Below are 18,373 nucleotides of genomic sequence, written 5' to 3'. Positions count from 1 at the left end.
GGACATAGCAGGACTCCATATTCAGATGAGAGGACTCGTGTCATTTGCATAACCTGATCTAAATGTCACATGTCAGGGCTCAGGATTCACAAGGGAATTTTAAAGGATTTAATGGATTATAGTAAATGAATAAATATGGTGATTTGGACTCTCGTGGAGTTTTTAAATGCATTAGATGTATCTGTTAGTGGCCTGGACCTCTGTTTCATAAAAAACATAGGTGATTTGTGATTCCCCCTCAGATCTTAAGCTTTTAATGGTAACAAAAGAGACTGTCCTCCTCCATAAAACGACCCTATAGGTAATTTTTTTCAAGCACCTTATTATGACCTATATTTACATTTTAAAGTCATGCGCCCTCTAGCTGGCGTAAAAATAATGACAGTGTCGTGTTGTGCCTGTCGTCATGAAACGACGTTATCAATCAAAATGCGTGTTCATTTAAATGCAATGTGTTGACTTTTTAAACGGTCCCTTACCCGCCATTTGTCCAATTTCCATTTAGCAAAACTCTTTTTTTTTGTTAACGACTACACCTACCCCAACCCTAAACCTACCCTTAGCGATTTATAGTACATATACACTTTATGAGCACATGAGTTCCCTGGGATCGAACACACAATCGTAAGATATAGTTCTGTCTCTATGAAACCCCTCCTCCCGAAAAGCATAACGTGCTCTGATTGGTTTTCTGGACCAATGTGGTGTGATTGGTCAGCCGCTTCAAGCTTTTTTTCGAAATGTCACGCCCCTAAACCTTACCATAATCATGAGTTTCAACACTCTACTAATGCAACTCAACCAGGCCTTGCCCCCTATTTTGTATATGCCTTTGGCAGGCATTATTTAAAAGAAGAATACTGTGACATGTACGTTTCTGGAAGAAAACTCAACACTACAATGGAGACATTTCAGGGAGTTCAGAAACAGTGCTTACTGATATAGAGAATAACTCTTTGGAATATTTTGAGCTTTGTGACATTGCAAACATTTTTCATGTTCAAACAGCAACATTACACACTAACGTTAAAAATGTAAAAAAAAAAAAAAAAAAAAAAAAAAAAAGGCATTGGAGTTCCTCTTTTGTGATAGCTCTATGTCATCACTGAGGTTGTGTTTGCCTTTACTAATACAAAATAACGAATTTCATCTAACAGGATAATCCAGATTTTATCAACATATGAGTAGGGTCCATTTATTAAGAAACTGTGTAAAATCTCAGTTCATGTCATTCTGTATCAAATCAACATGTAATAAGATCCCTGTTCAGCTTGTTTTGTGTTCATTTTGATATTATTCAGTGTTCCTAAAAGCAGCATTTTTATTTCAGGTTTCTGGGAAAGTGCTTCTACTGCAGAAGGACAAAGAACGTCTTGAGCTCATTTGCTACAGCGTTCATGCCTCGCCAAATCGACAGATGGATTGTGATTAAATTTTTATGTAACTAATAAATAACTAATATAGACATTTATCACATTATAACATTTTCATAAGGTGTTCACATGGTGTTCACACACTTCATGTTGAGTATATTTTACATGTACACAGATGTTCTTGAATATTTAAACCATAAAGTAGCACCCTGGTACCCCTCGCTTGAGCACATGGGCATTATAGACAATACATGGGCAACGCTAGGGGTGAGCTTCTGGGTCTTGAGCCTTGAATGTTTTTTAATCAACTTGTCTTTACCATTATGTAAGATGAAGTCTCAACATGAATCAAAAAGCAATGTCATTATTACATTATCAATATGCTGTAGCTTCTACAACAAAGTGGAGTCTTATTTACAGTAGGTATACTATGCCACAGCAATCTGTTTTGCAGGCAACACCACAGAAACCAAAGTACATCAACCATAGGGGAGGTCCCATATTACAATATTTCTATTCAAGATTATCCTTCATAAAATTCTTCAAATATCCTTCATAAAACTAACAGATTTATTTATTTATTTATTTATTTATGTAATAGCTGTTGGTCAACAAGCAACACAATGAGACTATGGGCCCTATAATACACCCGGCGCAATGCGACGCAAGGCGCTGCGCAAGTGTGTTTGCTAGTTTGCGTCCGGCGCCGTTCGCGTTTTCCCGTTCAGCGCCACGTCCTTAAATTAGTAAATGCATTTGCGCTAGTTAGTGCGCCCATGGGCGTGCTGGTCTAAAAAAGAGGTGTGTTCAGGCGCATTGCCGGCGCATTGCTATTTTAAGGAGCTGAAAATAGACTGCGCCATAGACCAACTCAAACCTGGTCTAAAGTCAATGGCGCAATATTTTTTTGTTAGAGCGCGTTGGTAGAAACTGCGCCTCTGGGCGCGTCCACAGTGCGCGTTGACTTTGTTTATTACACACAGGGATGCGCATCACACAAACATGCCACATATTAAAAACAAAAGGATTACAGTGTAAAAGAATATTATTGTGTAGGCTACATAAATATAAAAATGTAATGATGAATAGTCATTGCGTTTATTAGAATTAGGCTACCTATTTTCAATTCAGCCTATTACTACTTATAATGATGGCTAATTAATTGAACAATCGTGCCAATACACACACATATATGTTAACTGACTCATCGCGTGTACGCCATGTAAATAGCAATCCGCCATGGCGCGAGCGCATCTCGCTCTTAAAGGGAATGGGAGATGACACTCTGATTGGTTTATTGAACGTTACGCCCATTACTCATTAAGAGAATAGGGACAACCCATTTTAAAAATGCACCCCCGCACACGGACCGTTTTTCCGTCGTTAAAATAGCAAAAGTGGATTTGGACATGCCCTGAGTGCACCTGCGCCGTGCGCTTTACACTTTGCGTTTAGATCGCTAAAATAGGGCCCTATGTATGTACAATTTTCAGAAATGTCAGGCCAGAGCAAGTTGTGATCGATTGATTGATTGATTGATTGACTGATTGATCGATTCATTGATTGATTGAGTGATTGATTGATTGATTTGTTTGTTTGTTTGTTTGTTTGTAGCAAGTTGTTGCATGTTTTAATTGTAGTAGTAGTAGTAATGATAATAATTATAATAATAACTATTGTTATTTTATTTTGTATGATACCTTTTACATTGCATCTTCATGATTTGTTTTACTGTTTACATTTTTCTGAAAAATAAGCCTAAAATAAGCTTTTTAATGGCAGGTTCCACTGTGAAACTTTCATTTGTAAACATTAGTTAAATACATTAGTTAACATGAACTAACAATGACAAATATTTCTAAAGCATTTAATCTGAGTTAATAATAATTTAAACACAAACTAATAAATTAAATGTTGTAGGCTATTTGTTAATATTATTTAATGGACCTGATCTAACATGAACTAACAATGAACAGTTGTATTTTTATTTACTTGCATTAACAAATATTAATAAATACTGTAATGTATTGCTCATTGTTAGTTAAGTTCACTCAAAAATGAAAATTCTGTCATTATTTACTCACCCTCAAGTTGTTCCAAACCTGTATGAATTTCTCTCTTTTGCTGAATACAACAGAAGATATTTCGAAGAATGTCGGGAGGCAAACAGTTAATGGGCCTTATTGGATTCCATAGTATTTTTTTTTTTTTTCCATACGGAAGTCAATGGGGCCCTGGTATTTCTATTTTGAGACTTACTGTTAAATTTAATATTGAAATAATTACACAGCGGCAATGTGTCAACATTTCTTACAAAGTATATCATATTCCAACATTTAATCAAATTTTTCTCTCATTTACAGGTCTGGGTTTAAGTCCTGAATATCCTCTGGTGACTTAACATTAAAAATGTTCAAATGGAGATTTGGCTGGGTGTTTCCTGGTAACACCATCAGAATGACCCTTGATCACTTGCTGACCCTGTTAAATTAGTCTTACATGTGTGACTCATTCTGACTTGAAAATGAAACACTTATAAAAGACTATAGTAAGTGGTGTTGATGACATAGAGTTTCTCTGGACATTGGTGTTCCGAGCTCAGACTATGTGAGGCAACTAAACAGGCCAAAAATCATTTAAAGCTCAGCGAATTGCACCTATTTGTGGAAATGCTGTTTCCTGCAATCTATGGTAGCCCCCTGAGCAGGTCTAATTAACGGCCTGAGATATCGACCACCACTCCAGCCCAAGACAAATAACCCTGCATTTATCTCAAACCTATTTTACCTAATTAAAGCAACACCTCCATTGACTTTTACTCCTTGAACACTTTGAGTTTGATTGGGAAACTGGATTTATGAAAACCAGAGAAAGTCTGAAAGAGAGATTTTCATTTAAGAAGAAAAACAAAACACCCAGAGAAAGTATGTGTGACTTTAGAGGACATGTTTGCTTATCCATCTTCTCTCAAAAGAGTGCCATGCTACAGAGAACAGATTCATCATTGTTATCATCTGTAAGAATCATCAGTAACACTTTATAATAACTCATGCTATGAATCATTAGTTAAGCATTAGTTAAGCATTATTAAATAGTCCATTCATCATTTATAAAACATTAATAGACATTAGTAAGACGTTTATAAATACAGCTATAAATTCTTTGTTCTTAATTTATAAGCATATCTATAATGAGTTTAATAATTGTATTTTCATACTTTATTAATGATCAATTTATAATTTCTAAATTATGTATTACATTAATCACAAACCAGTAATTTAGGAGTTGTCAGCGTTTCATAAGATCATTTAGGAAGTGTAAGTAAATGATTAATAAAATATTTGAATGTACATTTATGCATCTTATTATTTAGACATATAGTATTAGTTAGTGTGTTAATAAATGCTTTATTAACACATATTCCTAGTGTCAAAACTACCTTGGTACTAACTTTAAAACATTAGAGAACAGAAGTGCAGAAGATCACTGAACCTTTAAATCTCATTTATAAATGCTTTTACAAGGCATAAATAGTCCTCACTTTAGATGAGCTCACAAAAATAGTTAACTGACTACTTCTAAATGTTTTATAAATACCTGAATTAATCATGAATTGTAGTAGGAATGTGTTAATAAAAAAAATTAAAGCATTTATTAACACACTAAGTAACTATTACTATATGACTAAATAATAAGATGTATAAATGAATGTTTAAAAAGTTTATTACTTATTTACTTACACTTCCTAAATGATCTCATGAACCACTGACAACTCCTAAATAACTGGTTTGTACAAACCCGATTCCAAAAAAGTTGGGACACTGTACAAATTGTGAATAAAAAAGGAATGCAATAATTTACAAATCTCATAAACTTATATTTTATTCACAATAGAATATAGATAACATATCAAATGTTGAAAGTGAGACATTTTGAAATGTCATGCCAAATATTGGCTCATTTTGGATTTCATGAGAGCTACACATTCCAAAAAAGTTGGGACAGGTAGCAATAAGAGGACGGAAAAGTTAAATGTGCATATAAGGAACAGCTGGAGGACCAATTTGCAACTTATTAGGTCAATTGGCAACATGATAAAAAAAAATAGAAAAATAGTGGAGCAATATCAGAAAGGAGTTTCTCAGAGAAAAATTGCAGAAAAAAGAGTTTGAAGTTATCATCATCTACAGTGCATAATATCATCCAAAGATTCAGAGAATCTGGAACAATCTCTGTGCGTAAGGGTCAAGGCCGGAAAACCATACTGGATGCCTGTGATCTTCGGGCCCTTAGACGGCACTGCAGCACATACAGGAATGCTACTGTAATGGAAATCACAACATGATTAAAGAGGACTAAAGAGGACAAGGACAACCCAAGTTGTTATCAGCACTCAGTTCAGAAGCCTGCATCTCTGATAGTATGGGGTTGCATGAGTGCGTGTGGCATGGGCAGCTTACACATCTTGAAAGGCACCATCAATGCTGAAAGGTATATCCAAGTTCTAGAACAACATATGCTCCCATCCAGACGTCGTCTTTTTCAGGGAAGACCTTGCATTTTCCAACATGACAATGCCAGACCACATACTGCATCAATTACAACATCATGGCTGTGTAGAAGAAGGATCCAGGTACTGAAATGGCCAGCCTGCAGTCCAGATCTTTCACCCATAGAAAACATTTGGCGCATCATAAAGACCTAAGACAGTTGAGCAACTAGAAGCCTGTATAAGACAAGAATGGGACAACATTCCTATTCCTAAACTTGAGCAACTTGTCTCCTCAGTCCCCAGGCGTTTGCAGACTGTTATAAAAAGAAGAGGGGATGCCACACAGTGGTAAACATGGCCTTGTCCCAACTTTTTTGAGATGTGTTGATGCCATGAAATTTAAAATCAACTTATTTTTCACTTAAAATGATACATTCTCTCAGTTTAAACATTTGATATGACATCTATGTTGTATTCTGAATAAAATATTGAAATTTGAAACTTCCACATCATTGCATTCTGTTTTTATTCACAATTTGTACAGTGTCCCAACTTTTTTGGAATCGGGTTTGTAAATAATGTAATACTTAATTTAGAAATGATAAATTGATTATTAATAAAGTATGAAAATACAATTATTAAACACATTATAGATTTGCTTATAAATCAAGAATAAAGCATTTATAGCTGTATTTATAAACTGCTTACTAATGTCTATTAATGCTTTATAAATGATGAATTGACTATTTACTAATGCTTAACTACTCAACTAAAGATTTATAGCGTGCAGTTATTATAAAGTGTTACCGAATCATCTGTAATTATCATTTTATTGGTCTGTTATTGGAAAGTGTCTCTGTCTGAAAGGATGTAGTATGTGCATTGTTGTGTGTTAACTGTGCATTTGAAATATTTAAAGTTTAAAATACTCTGAATTCTATACTCTGAATTAAAACAATTTTACTCATGGTCATAAAATCCATAACTAATTAATAAATCTTCAAGAACTACTAGTAATCTGGACCATTATTTTAAAGTAGACAAAAAATGTTTTTCACTTTAAAATAATTGTCCAAATCACAAGTAGTTCCTGCAGAGTGACTAGGTAACACTTGAGTAATTACGATGCATTTTATGTCCATGTTCAGAGCTGAAAAGACAAGTGCTCACATCTCAGACACACGCTAATGTTGTGATTACTAATTAATTGGTAATTATTTATAATTTGTCATAATTAATCATTCTTAATGAGGCTAATCTCATTCAGCTTTGATTACCTAATAAGGAACTATCTCTGTCTTAAATTTTCTATTACTTACTGATTGTTTCCATATTAGTTAATAATAGTAGCTGAAGTGTTAATGTAGTACTGCTCATTTTTCCTGCATTACTTCCTTCATAGGGCAGTGCAACTGGAGCGACTGCACTGCACTTTAGGGGGCCTCGTATAGAATGGACATAATCTTGAATGGACCATGGGGGGCCCGCTTCCACTAATTTGTACTGGGCCCCGCCCCATGCTTGAGACGGCCCTGACTTTCAACATAGATAGCAATTACACACTATTATACTAAAGTGTTACCAATCTGTTCACAAAGGAGACACATTTGAGATGTTGATATTGAAATTATTGAGATAATACCAGGTATGAACCTAGGTGTGAATTTGACATCATAAAGTCTAGCCTTCAAACATTAAGAGAATATACAAACTACTGTAATATCCTTCATGTCTTCTCAAATGTAGCAGAGCAACTTAAAATGTTACTAACTTATCCAATTTTAATTCTGTCACCCTCGCTGTTTTTTATATATTGTCTACTTAAAAGTCTTCAATATAATTTTGTCAGTGTTTTTAAGTCTTTTAATTAACCAGCTAGATATTTTTCCAAAAGACTAGCTCTATTGTAATTTAACATTAAAACTTTGAGTAGTTGGAAAGCTTCCACAACTCTTGTGCTCTCTGTTGTTCCTTTGTTTGTATCTATGTGACAAATAAACAGAAACTCAAGCGTAAGTCCTTTCATTTCCTGTCACTAAGGTGACCTGCTCCAACTGAACCTCAGTGTCACATGATCACGGTCTGAACTTCACGCCTCAGCACTATTCTATCAAGAGGATATTCTGACAGTCCACCAGTGTGCGTGAACAGCCCATGACACAGAGATAGCAGCACATGGCACAGTTATTATGACATTTACATTTAACACTGAAGCATAGCAGGAAAAGGAAATGACTGCCTGTTTCAGCCCTGGGCACAGAAACAAGAAGAGAAACTTACTAAGACTTCCTAGTCTTAACTAGTAGTTTTTTTTCTCTTTCATAATCTGAAGAGACCAACTTACCGACATGTAAAGTGACCAACCACAGTCCATTTTTATGTACTGTAATAAATCATAAAAGGCAGAAATGGAGAAAAAATAAATAAAACTGACAATGGTTGCACAGAAAATACTGATAGTTGGCCAACTCTCCATTCTGATTATATATATATAATCAGAATGGTTCATTAAAAAAAGAAAAATACTGTATTCTTGCTAAGTGCTTTCAAAAAAATTTCATAACATCTGAAGCCACAAAACTCTTAAATTCAAGTGATTAGTTCAACCTGGTGCCTTTCAACATTTCAAGTATGATTTTATACAGAAAAACCTATGCATGGGTAAGCTGAGAGAAAGGATTAGGCTACGTTCAGACTGTCACTCCAAATCAGTTTTTTGTGCATATCCGATTGAAATCCAATCAGATTTAGCAAGTCTGAATGGCCAAAAATCACATGAAATGTGATTTTAACAAATCCGTTTCAAGCTACAGTATGTGGTTTGAAATCCTATTAAAATCACATTTCTGGAAATTGTAGTCTGACTGCTCTCATCGTATTTTGTGTGGTTTATGTGACTTTCTCACACCTCGTAAAATGTAAATTACCTATGTTCCTACGGTTCTGCCGCTTCCTCATCATAATGCAGTAGTCCAGAGCAGCAGATACATATTGTCATGTATTGCAAAACCCTCTATTTTGCGGTTGTTATTGTTGTTATTTTTGGCATATGCCTTGCCAACGCAACATCATTGCCATAGAAACCAATGCAAATAATCCAGAAAAAGAAAGAGAGGCATGAACACACAAATCGGATCTGAACACTTGCGATACACAGTGTGGATGTCAATAATTTTAGATCAGATTACAATCAGATACACAAATAATAGGATTTGGACTGACAGTCTGAACGTTGATTTATACATAAAAATAGAGCTAATAGCAGCAATTAACGGGCCAAGCACAAAAAAGGCACAATGAGTTATGCAAGCTTGGCTGGGAACATCAGACTGCAACAATGAGTAATTAACCCCCTGGAGTCTGAGGCTGATTTGGGGCCTGGAGAAGTTTTGACATGCCCTGACATTTGTGCTTTTTTCAGTTGTTCATAAACATATTAATGACAAAAGTGTCATTACACTGTATTCAGCACAAACTAGGCTACCATAATATGTGAGGAACATGTATGTATATGTTTGTGTTTTTGAAGGAATAACGTTTATGCGTGGTTATTGAAAAAACAAAAAACTTAAGTCACTGAAATAAGGCCAAAAAAATAATATTAAATCTGTGTTCACAAGACTTCTGGGTATTGGAGGTTGTAGACTAGAGTTTTTGCTTCAAAATTATGTAAAAATTATGCTGACTACTCTTTCATATAAAACAATAGAGAGATTTAAATTTTCTAAAACAACTTTGGTCAAGAAACAGTATGCGTGGAGGCGTGAATCATCATGAATAATGGGTCGTTCTCACCTGAGAAGACAAAAGAATCACATAATAATGACCTGAAATGACTTGCATAATAATGAGCTCTTTAAGTCAGGTAGGCTGTGAAAAAAACCCTCTGTGATCATGTGTTGTATATCAAACATACAGAAAAAAAAAACAGCAATACTGTGAAATATTATTACAATTTAAAATAATGGTATTCTATTATATACTTTAAAATATAATGTATTTCTGTGATGCAAAGTGTCTGAACAATTATGTTACCTCTATGGCATTTCATATAGGCTTTTAGCTTAAAAGCATGCACATTTGGAGAAGTATTGATGGATTCTCATATGTTTGTCAATATTTATTCAGGATTTATTGTCATCACTATGAGCGCTGGATACTGTGTTTTCAATTCATACTTGCAGCCGGAGGGCGCTCTGTGCACCTTTAGTCCACAAATGCCTGCTAAAGAAGAATAGGCAATCCAGGAACTAACTGAGCTAACCGAGGCCAGAGATCGCTAACTATGGCTATTCAAAACACTTTTCAAGACAATAAATACACGATTGAGATGATGTATGTATGTATTGAATCAGAATTTGCGTCTGAATAGCACTCCCTCCGTGGGTGTGGCCGCATTAGCGTATAATGAGCTGAATCACGGACTTCTGACATGGCTCTCTTTTCATACAGATTACATAAACAGAGAATATTTCTTTTCGATTTGACTTACACGATTTAAAACCTGACATTTCAATGTTTTTTTAGACATAAGTCTAATTTTTGTGTCATTAGTATTCACTAAGTTACAGTTCATTTTCTGAGAACTATAAGATTGGAGTTCGTTCAAAGGGAGACGAGAGATCACGCATCATGTTAGTTTTCTTTATTTTGCAAAAAGCACAACATTTTGTTTTTACTCTGAGTGTACACAAATAAAAGAAGATATTCCACAGATTAAAATGGTGTATAACTCTTAATTGTATGTGCAACATTGACGGAGTATTTTGAGTCTCTTTCACACTGGTAAGAAACAAACCGTGGTGGTATTAGTTTATTGATATGCCATACTTTATTTTGCTGTAGCCTAAAGACGAAGTTAATACACTTAAAAGTCCAGTTATGGATGACAAGAACAAAAAAAAATTTCAAGTTTTTCAACTTCGAATCTCGTCTTCAGTTTCTGAACATAAGCATTGACTAGAATGGATGCGGATCAGCTCCGGAAGCTGCGTCACAGCCATAACGCGCCGCAGACGCGTGCAATGTAAATAAGGGGTAAGAATCAGCTTGCCATCATGCCATCAGTTTCTTTGATGTGTTATTTGGTCAATCAAAAAGGCATGGTCTCTCAATGATCTGAGCTGATTTTGGTGAAAATTAGATGAACAGTCTAGGAGGAGTTTGAATACTCTTGGTATGCTGCACTGAATCCATAGAGATTTTGGAGCAAACTGTTTAGGAGCTATCAAAAATATTTATTTTCTCATATCTCCTGACCAGTGACGCTGTCCCGAATTGCTGAAAGTATAGTGTCAGGTCACATATAGCCTCGCATCCATTTTGACATGCTCTTTGTCAAATCTGTTCTTACGTTTATCTAGAACGGTTTGGTTTATCAAAACTTAAGCAGTTCTAGGCTGTCATAGACTTGAGCTGAAGAAGTTGAAAAAGAAAAAAGAAAGAATAATAAGAAAAGAAGGACAATAACAATAGGTGGCTATGCATCTTCAGTGCTTGGCCCCTAATGCATTCAATACTGGAAAGTTCAACAAAAATAGATAATTAAAAATAGACCATTTATAGTCCAGAATTTGTATGCGTAATGCATATATAATATTAATGCTTATTGGTGTAGGTCTATTGTGTTGTTAGCTTAGCTGCATGCTTTGCTTTGAAGTTGCATCTGCCAAATGGATAAATAGCATATGCTAGTGTGACAGGGTTTCATTCAGGACTTTTTGTGGCTTTACTCCTTTTTTTCTCCAAAAAGAAGAAAGGAACAGACAAAACCCACAGTAAATGATTTACTTCCGCAGTAAACATTTTTGGAATGCTCCACAGATGGTGAAGCTGTCTAACATTTAAACAGCCTCAGATTCTGACAACGCAGCTTATTCTTGCTTGCAGTGTGTAATTAGCGGCATGTTTCGCAGCTTATCGTGGGCAGTAGTGAGTCACCCTGACAAAGGAGTGCCGAGAAATGGAAATCACTACACGCTAAAAACAAGACAGACCATGAAGAATGTACTCCAAGGGCTGTGGGGAGTGCTGAAGTGCCCATGACACCAAAAACACCAGCTGCAGCTGGCAGTTGACCCCCCCCCCCCCCGTGCTTTGACTGACAGCTGGGTCAAGAACACCTACGGTCAAATCACACGCTTCTCTCCCCCCAGATTTTACACATCATTACAAGACTTCAAGGTGATGTGTGTAATTTTTACTGTTAAAATACTTTCAGCTCTCAATAATTCTAGCTTAATATGCAGAGACAACTATAAGCAAGCTATGTGCACCCCCCTCTGTGGTGCTATAAAATTATTCCTCACTTTATTTGGCTCAATCGATTCCATAAGTTTTGGGTGGGACAGTCTGTTTGTCTAATCTATGATGAATAGGGGAAGTGTTCTGGAAACATGTAAAGGGTCAATAAAGGAACTGTTAACCCTCATGTCATTCCAAAAGAGTATGACTTTCTTCTGTGCATGAAAGAAGATATTTTGAGAAAAGTATTTTAGTCCAAACAAAGGCAATGGTCACCAAAACTGTTTGTAACCAACATTCTTCAAAATATCTTCTTTTGTGTTCTACAAAAGAAAGAAGGACATACAGGTTTGGAACAACATGAGGGTGAGAAAAACTTTTACAGAGTAAAAGGCTGATTTATTCTTGCATTTATACTTGTCGAGTGTACACCGTAGCTACGGCGTAGGCTGTTTGTACCGTGCGTAGCCTACTACATAGTCTGACGTGCACCTCTTCAAAAATTTAACAACGCGTCAATTCTACGCGGACCGCAAGCGCTGTGATTGGTCTGCTAGAACCCCTCCCTCGGGTCAAAAAACTGGCGTGGCACAATAGGAGAAGAGTGAGTGTTTTCAACTTTCATAGGAATGAAAAACACTGCTTCAGGGGACACGTGCAGTTAGACTGCAACAAAAGTCGTTACCTATTTGCTGCTTCTCTGCTGTTTTTATTTGTAAGCTTCTCTGACAACGTACATGATAAGCTGCTTCTTCTTTGGCTTTTGCCTTGATATTCAACATGACCGCGGACACTGCCTACTAGTGGTCTGCATGCACGTTGACGCGACAATGATGCAGAAGTATAAATGAAAACAGAAGCATAGCCTATGGTGCAGAGGCTCCAGCACAGGTCCGGCGCAGAAGTATAAATCAGCCTTAAGGGCAAATAGCGTCCCTTGTTGGCAAATGCTATTTACACTAGCTCCGCCCACCAATGTCTGGTTGGGCCAGTTTTAAAAAAAGATGTGTGGAATTCAGCATCTTCAGTGGAGCAACAGTAACAAATAAGGCTCACAGACCTGGCTTTTAAAGCCATTGACATGGCTTCGAATCCACCTTTTGCCGAGCTTGAATTTATTTTCAATAAAAATATTAAAAGTGTTTATTGGGTAGGGTCGGTGGAAGGTGTAAGAAAGGTTTTTATTCTCCCAACAAGGCAACATCTATTTAATAATTTTAATAAATATAATAATTTACACTTTATGATATTATTGCATCCTGTTAATGTACAAAAATACTGAGGTGCAAATAGTATCTGGCAATATAAAGTAAAGGCAGCATCTAATTACTATTTACTCTAATTGCAAAGAACTGATACTTTTACATGGTGAAATAGAATCTGTCGCTATTTTCACCTAATGTAAATAGCATATCGATAAGAAAATGCTGCTATTATTACTTATTGTAAATAGAATATATTGCCATTTTAGGAGGAGTTTTTAGGTTAACTATCCTTTTAACTTTGTGAATCTGTTTGATTACACTTGAACTCAAAGTGTCATAGATAGCATCAAAGGCTTTGTGTCACAAAAGAAAAAAAAAATGTACAGAGTAAACAGTAAAAATAATGAAAGCAAACTAAAAACTAAATTACATTATTCTACATTATCTCTAAGACAGTAGTTAATAATGTTTGTTATAACATGCTAATACATATGTTATAATCATCTATTGCAAAGTAACACACAAATTGGAATTATAGCTCTTTGTTATAATTTATATATAAGTTCATTGTTCTGGAATTCTAATTCTAATGAAATTCTAATGATCTTTATTTACATAGTGCAGAAAAATTAATGAGAATAATAAAGATATGATATGAGAGAAAACAGGAAACTTCCCCAAAGTGGGTTTCACAAACAGAGATGCACATAGACCATCACATCATTCATTGTCCTAAATACAAAACAACAGCATGAAGAGATTACAATTTTTTCTCTCATGTATTACTTTGAAGGTTATTTTGGCCCCAGTGGTCTGATAATTTCTCTTTAGCTTAATTATTCTGCAGAAAGAGTCTGTATACACTCTTTCATTTCTAAAACCACATATAAAGCAACGAGAAGCATAGAGGCCATGTGTGTATACATGTTTCTGGAGTGTTCTAGTTTTGTGTTTTTAACCCCCACCCCATTAACCTAGAGACACACAAAAGAAATAACAATGTTATCCCTCCTAACAGAATGGAAAACACAGGCGCCTTAATCATAGTATTCCACCAAGAAACCTGCAGGTGACTATTTTAATCTCTAATTTTCAGATCAGAAGAGAAGTAAACAATTCCCCTGTTAATTCTTATTTAATGCTGCTCTTTCTGCATGTTTGTAAATTAACAATCAAAGTGGAATAAATCACAGAAAGAGATCAAAGAAACCAAATTTTTTAAGATTCCAGAAAGTGCTTATGTCCTATGTGATTGCTGGAAAGTGTGAACAGTAGAAGAGAAAACATCCTTGCAAAAAGATTACAGACACTCTCAGCTCTCTTCAAACACACCTTTATCGGCACACAGGCAGAGGTTTCATAGATGCTCATGTTTTGAAAACTTGCATGCCTGTATCTATTGGCTAATATAGCTTTAATTGATATTAGAATTTCCCTACACTAATTGCTCTGAAACTCACTGATGCCTGACAGTGTTAAGGTGCATGGTGGTTGAGTGATGTTGCTATACATACTACACACACACACACACACACACATATATATATATATATATATATATATATATATATATATATGGTTGCATTTGCTAGTACTCTGGCTAGACCGTCACTACAGTATGCTGGTTGCTACTATAGATTATTTCTATGTGGTTACTCAACATACTATGAAAAGCGAACTTTCTTTCTGGCCGGCCAAAAAAAAAAAAAAAAAATGTTGTTGTTTGGATTTAAATAGGCAAATGCTTAAAGGGTTAGTTCACCCATAAATGAAAATAATGTCATTTATTACTCACTCTCATGTCGTTCTTCACCCGTAAAACCTTTGTTCATCTTCAAAACACAAATTAAGATATTTTTATGAAATCCTATTGCTCAGTGAGGCCTCTATTGCCAGCAAGGTAATTTACACTTTCAATGCCCAGAAAGGTACTCAAAACATATTTAAAACAGTTCATGTGACTTCAGTGGTTCTACCTTAATATTATAAAGCAAACCTTTTTGTGCGTTAAAAAACAAAATAACGACTTTTCAACAATATCTAGTGATGGTCGATTTCAAAACACTGCTTCAAATCTTTTGTTTCGAATCAGTGGTTTGGATCGTGTGTCAAACTGCCAAACTGCTGAAATCATGTGACTTTGGCGCTCCGAACCACTGATTCGAAACAAAAGATTCGAAGCCGTGTGTTGAAATTGGCCATGACTAGATATTGTTTAAAAGTCATTATTTTGTCTTTTTGGCACACAAAAAGTATTCTCGTTACTTTATCATTTTAAGGTAGAACCACTGTACTCACATTATTCTGTTTTAAATATGTCTTTAGTACCTTTCTGGGCACTGAAAGTGTAAATGACCTTGCTGGCAATAGAGGCCTCACTGAGCTATCGGATTTCATCAGAAATATCTTAATTTGAGTTCCGAAGATGAACGAAGGTCTTACGGATATAGAACGACATGAGGGTGAGTAATAAATGACATAATTTTCATTGTTGGGTGAACAAACCCTTTAAGAGTCTGTGATTGGATCATTATTGCAGTGATTATTATGTTTCTAGCATGTTATATGTTTGGCAACAGTTCTTCTAATTGATTCTTCTAAACTGAGTCTGTAGCATTTAATTTCTTAAACAACCATGTAATAAGACACATCATGGCTGGTAAAATTGTGAGAAAGTGAATGTGAACAAACTTGAACGACACTCTGGGGTGTGCTTCCCTGTCGTTACTTACATAGTTCAATGATTTGGTGTTTCCCGAAACCATAGTTCAAACGAACATTTGCAAACTGCATCGCAAACTTGTGTGGTTGGAATGATAGCTCTCGACCTGTAGTTAGAAGCATAGTTTCCTGTTTTTATGACATGTGGATTTAATAAATCCTTATCTTGAGCAAAATAAGCAAGCTGACATTAAGTATAATGTATATCTTTTATTTCAAATATATACAAATGTCATTTATATATTTTAGTTTGTCAAGAGATTTAAAGCACCGTTTTTGGAGAGTGCGCATGTGCGTACGTGCTCTAGTATGTCAGAACAAGCATTTGATTTAATCTGGAAATAAAGCAAAATAACTGAGGAAAATGAGAATTAGTCTGTCCGTGATTTATAGCAGAAATTCTAGCATTAATTTGATCTGAAACGGATTAATTTAAATAAGTTATTACTCCACCACCTGCGTGATGTCATTCACTAACATGGTTGAACGACAAGTTTGTGACAATACGGTTTTGGGAAACAGTCGTGACTAGCTACTTGATTTGTTCAACGATGCGTCGTACTATGGTAGTTCAACAGCGAGTTACATCGTTGTTCGGGAAACACACCCCTGGACAGTTGATGGGCCAGTTGAACAGACAAATTCACAGAAAAAATTTATGTCTCGCGCATATAATTCAATGAGTGCTAGACATCACTTCCGCTGTCAGAGCGCGGTCAGACCTCACTAAACAAGTGCTGAACGCAGTTGGACATAGTGGTGTTTTAGAGGTAAAAAATTATATTAATACTGTTCGGTTTCTCACACAAACCGATCATTTCGTGTCTTAGGACATCAATGCGTCATCACGAGCCGCAGGTTTAATTTGGATTTGTCTAAGCAAGTTTTATTTACTCTTATAAAAGAAGTTCCCATTAACCCACATTATAAGACTGACAGACGGCAATGGTTGGAGTTAAAAATCATCATTTGTGTTCTACTGAAGAAACAAAATGACCTACATCTTGGATGCGCTGGGGGTAAGCAGATAAACATCAAATTTTCATTTTTGGGTGAACTATCCCTTTAACCAGAAATCAGGAAAACTACTGGTCCCAGCACAGAGCCTTGGGGAACACCATAAAGGATTAATGAACAGGATGGTATATGATCATGACTCTGCATTTAAGTCTATGTAGTTTTATTTGTTCAAAAATACTGGTGCTTGATGCTGTGAGGTAATGATTATGCTATTTAAAGCACAAACATTGCTGATGGAATTATAAGCCCCGATCCATTCCTGATCAATACACATTTAACACTCAAGCACACGGGCATACACTCATTGATTCATTCACTCACAAATGCTCATATCTCCATATATTCACTCTCTCTCACATCTCTCACACACAGGGCCCAGTGAGGGGCAGATGTATTATTAAGCTGCAATGTTTTGTAATGGAGGGTATAATGGCTGTCAGATGGCTCGGTGGTTATATTGAGTTTGCTGATTGCTTCAGGCTGATATTAGTCTGCTATCATAACACTGACAAACCCATCATCACAGGAGCAACAATATATTCTCAATGTTTCATTACTAACCTGTGTATAAAGGCCATGTGTGTGCTTGCATGTGTTCTCATGTAAGCATCTTTGTCTGTGGTATATGTAATTCTTATTCAACAGTTATCTTTCTTTCACTCTCTCTTTTTCCCCACTCATAAACACATGCTGTTATTAAAGTGGCAGTTTGAATTCTGCTCTGGTGTTTAGCTAGAGTGAGATTACAACACTTTATCTCCTCATCCAGCACAGATGAGCTTTATGAGTTCATTATCATTTATGCAGGGCCTCACAGCTGGAGTTCTCTGCGTTCCCCATATCTCTTTGTCTGTTGTTTGTAGTTTCAGCTGTGTTTCCTCACGTCTGTCATTAGTTATTGCTGGTCTCTCAGAGGGCAGAATAAAACCTTTTTTTTTCCTTCTTCTCTTTTTTTTGAGAGTGAAGCGTTTCCTCAGTTGTAGGCTTTGCATGTGGGAAAGAGTTGGCCCACATGTGGGTCCCCATGTGCAGTGACAGTTTCAGGTTTCAAATAGAAATCAAAATGAAATCTATGTGTTCATGTATACCACACACATTTACAATTTTTAAAGTGTTTTGCAGAGGTTTTATCAGCATTTTCCAAAGCTTTATATTTTCATACTTGATAACTTCTGTTTTTAGTGTTTTTAGATTACTTCTGATTAGTCGCTGTCTTACTGCAAATATTTTAAAATATTATAATTCTAAAACAATTATCATTATCATTTTAATTTTATTGTTTGTACTCATATAAAGTTTCACAATTTCAAATTTTGCAT

Source organism: Megalobrama amblycephala, linkage group LG19 (assembly GCF_018812025.1).
Source record: "Megalobrama amblycephala isolate DHTTF-2021 linkage group LG19, ASM1881202v1, whole genome shotgun sequence".
NCBI classification, from domain to species: Eukaryota; Metazoa; Chordata; class Actinopteri; order Cypriniformes; family Xenocyprididae; genus Megalobrama; species Megalobrama amblycephala.
Note: the sequence above shows the minus strand (reverse complement) of the source record.